Genomic DNA, 4,203 nt, shown 5'->3' on the forward strand with positions numbered 1-4,203 from the left:
CAGCAGGCCCTCGCTACGGGAGTCACGTGATGTCACTGCTTCCAGCTCAGTGGCAACAATGACCGAAATGACAATTACTCCAAATTAGTCTCATGTTAAAAGTCACACTTCTGTTTTTGTTTAGTTTATAGAAATAAGCGCACATTTTAATTTTAACCGAACATAACTGAGGCCATCTGTTTTTCTGCATCTCCATGGCTCAGTGCCGCCCTTTAGGTTTTGTTAAGATGGGAGATAAACGGCAACAAAATAATCGAAAGTAATGCACCTAATGTAAAACTACACGTTACGACGAGCTGTAAACTGGACAATGAGCTCATATGCATGTGTGGAGGATTTCAGCTGATGCATACTTTCAGAGATTGCAATAGTTTATATACGTGCAGTGCTAATATATTAAGTCGTAAGAACTGAACAAATACAAACACTTGGTATTAATAAAAGGGGAGAGGATACTCTAATAACTACATAGAGAAAATATTCAGCAAATCTATTTATTTGGCACGATTAAATAGATTTAAAAAGCCGATGAGGTTATATTAAGGCGAGTATAAAGCGGTAAACTGAGTTAAGATTGGCTCTTGTTTCCCTGCTTGTTCCAGCTTCCAGTGCCTTATAGATACTCTTCAAAACATGCTTTATTTGTGTAACTAGTAGTATAACGGAAATTTTGTTATGAGTTGACGTCTGTGTAATTGGGATGTACGAGTTGTCGTGGCCGAGTGGTTAAGGCGATGGACTAGAAATCCATTGGGGTCTCCCCGCGCAGGTTCGAATCCTGCCGACAACGTCATCTTTTTCATTTCAACAAATATCTTCGACGTGTATTACCTCATGCCGTGGCACAAAAGCGGAGAATTTTCACGAAAATCAAGCCATTTGAATACGACGTGTCGCGTTCAGAACACGCGCTTAATGAAATGCAGCGCCCCGCCACACAGTGATTCTCATAACCACCGCACTTTAACAAATCGCACATCACATATAAAACTCGGAACTTTGAATCGTTTGCACATGCGGACACGCAGATGGATGCTGTAGTTTAAAATTCTGAGGGATTTTTTTTGTCATTTTATCTGATGAGACAACAATAATAGTGGTACATGAGAATGTAAATGTTATTCAATTCAATTCAATTCAATCTTTATTGGCAGACTTCATGTCCATAAAAACAAGACAAGAAACAAGAAACACACACACAACTACCCCCCCCCCCCCCCCCCACGACACAAGGTATAAACCATTAAATATATATATGTATATAAATAAGTATATAAAGCATTTGTAAAAATATAAAACCATAATATACATAAAACACAATTACTTAAAATAAATCAATAAATACACAAACACTTTAACCAGTGCTTTCTGAGACTGGATGAGTAACGGGAACCACTCACTGTCAGATCTGTAAGTGCTAAAATTATACTGTTACTCGAACCATCCAGTCGTTCTCTAAAATTGAACATTAACTTTCTTAAAAGTGCTTTAAAAGTCCAGACACCCACAGCTACAAACATCTGGCTGGCACTACCACTTTAATTTAATTTCTATTTTTAATGAATATACTCATCTTAACAGAATATATATTCTGTTGCCTACATTGCAGAATGTGACTTTGCCATCTAAACAGAAAAATGAGAACGGTCACAGTGAGATTTGAACATTTCGTGGGAACACAAAGATCTGTTGCAGTGGCTCGGTGTGGGGAAAATACAAACAACTCATACTGTGATCAGCTAACCTGCTGCTCTTTGTGGATTTATACAACTGAATTCAACAAGATGTAAGCAGATGATTCAGAGTTTTCTCGACTGAGTTCCATTTCCTACACCAACATTATACTGTACAGTGTCTTTATACTAGACAGTATACGTTGGTATAACGATTCAATTCAGTAAATGAATCTAAGCATCATCAGCCTAAATGTAGATCATTATCTGCTTTATGATGTAACCAAAGACTGACCACCACAGCCACTGTCTATCAGTCCATCGCAGTGCTTTACTGTGAATTCACCACACTACTGCAAACTAATCTGTTAGCCTGCACAAACCTACACAGCATTTTCATGCAGCTTTTGAATAACACAAAGCTAGTATTGCACATACAAATCAAATATGTGATAAAAAATAGTTTTAGCAGTTTATCAGGTATCACTGAGCAGTCATTATCTTTAAATCTAACCTCTCTTCTTCCCCCCAGGTCCTGTCTTTCTTGCGGCCTGATAGATAAGTTAGCTTTCTTTGATAGTGAAGTTAGCTTTCTTTATTTTATGCCCCTGTGAGATAAAAGGTAAAGCTGGAGCTTTAGCTACCAACACACTGTGACACAGTTTTTTGAGCCGATAGAAAAACAGCTGAAACATTATGTTGTAGTGAAACCTCACTTCCCTTGTGCTCCTCCTCTTCTGCAGTGGATACTGACTACAACATAGGACACCTGCACTCACTCGCCCACTTTAACCCCTGACCATAAATGCTACATAAATTTTATTCCACAACCCTGACATCCACATTACTCACACTCATAACACATACATATAGGGCCTTGGGGGTGGGCATGTTATATGGCGTCCAGAGAAAGCTCTGTGTATTCAACCTCACATCTGGCGCCGGTGCCCACTTCTCAATTTTAAATGCATGCAGACATTGAAGGTCTTCAGGAGGGGCCGTGCTGACACCTGCTGCACTCTGGTAGGAACCACATTGCCCTCGAGTGTTTTAAATGCACTTTAGAACAGCATGCAGCAACACTACAGCTGGCAGAGGGAGGCTCTTCACACACCCCCATTCTCTGTTAGCCATTGGGACTGGGAGGAGCAGTTGGCTGTCTGATTGGGGTCTGGGATGCGGGGTCTCTTTGCTACTACGGAGCCAGCAGCGTCTGCTTGTCTCAACCCCAGGGAAAAGGGTAACATCTCCTGGGTCTATAGGTGCGGTTTCCCCCTGGACCTGGGGCATAGAGTATGTTTGGGGAATGTGATTGTGTGTACAGTGTCCATTTGTGTCTGTCTCCACGTTGGGTGAGTGCCGAGTATTTGTATATGTGTGCATGAGGGTGGGAATGCACATTTGTGTCTGTGTGTGCCTGTACGTCTGTGTCTATATGTCAGGTCGGGCCTCTGGCCTCTGGGGTCCACTTTGGCTGCCAGCAGAGCCCGTGGACACGTCACTGCAGCCCCCTCTTGCTTCTGCACCGTGGCTGCTAGGTGACCCCTCGTCTGGGGCTCTCCTCAGCTCTTCCTAGGAGGGTGGCATGGTTGCCCTTCTGATGGTCCTCCTTGGGCTCTCGCACTCTGAGGGCCTCTGGATGTCTGGGGCCTGGATCTCCTCCATGCCTGCTTCATTTGCTGGGGGACTGGGCTATGGTTCCTCATACGCTCGAGCAGATCGTTACATGGAGAAACCTTTTGAATACAAGCACGCTCATCCACACAGGTGTGCACACAGGTGTATGCACGGGTGTTCACAGACACAAACTACACCTTTCTTGGCTGCTACCTCAAAGCACATTGTGCACTGTCAGTCTTGCATGCTGCACAATAACATTCAATATTTAGTATTTACTGTAATTTACACTTAGCTAGATTATTGTGATGGTGTTGTGTTTTATTATATTTGTTTTAAAATGTATGGAGTATCCGTGAATAAATACTCAAATAAAGTACAGTACCTGAAAATTCTACTTCATTACAGGAACAAAGTATTTGTACTTTGTTAATTCCCACCTCTGGTTGCTGGTACTACTGCTGGTCCAGCTAACATGTCGGTTAATTCCACACATTTTGCTACATCAATTATTAGTTTCTTCTTATTGTTTTCTCTCAGTTTTTCAACTCCATCTTTTCGCCAATTCTTTCTCACTAAATTGTTTCGACAAGGTGCGTCAGAGCAAAGCGAAGGTAGGGGAGGGGCCGGTCGCGTGAAGAGATTTGATTGGGCAATCCAGTGTCAGTAATGAAAATGAACGAATGGGCTGCTATCGGTGCCCATCGGTCCAAAAGTGAGTCGGTATGTCTGATTACCAGTGAATCCCTGCCTTCAGGACAATGAGCCCTGTTTTCTTTAAGACACCACAGTTGAAATGTTGCAGTTAACATTGTTTGCTGACTTACAGTACAGGGACCGAGCAACTTGGTGTCACCGAATCAAACATCACGTGGAGCTTTGAAGGAGATAAGTATTTATAAGCACACTAGCA

Source organism: Rhamphochromis sp. 'chilingali' (genome assembly GCF_963969265.1).
Source record: "Rhamphochromis sp. 'chilingali' genome assembly, chromosome: 15".
NCBI classification, from domain to species: domain Eukaryota; kingdom Metazoa; phylum Chordata; class Actinopteri; order Cichliformes; family Cichlidae; genus Rhamphochromis; species Rhamphochromis sp. 'chilingali'.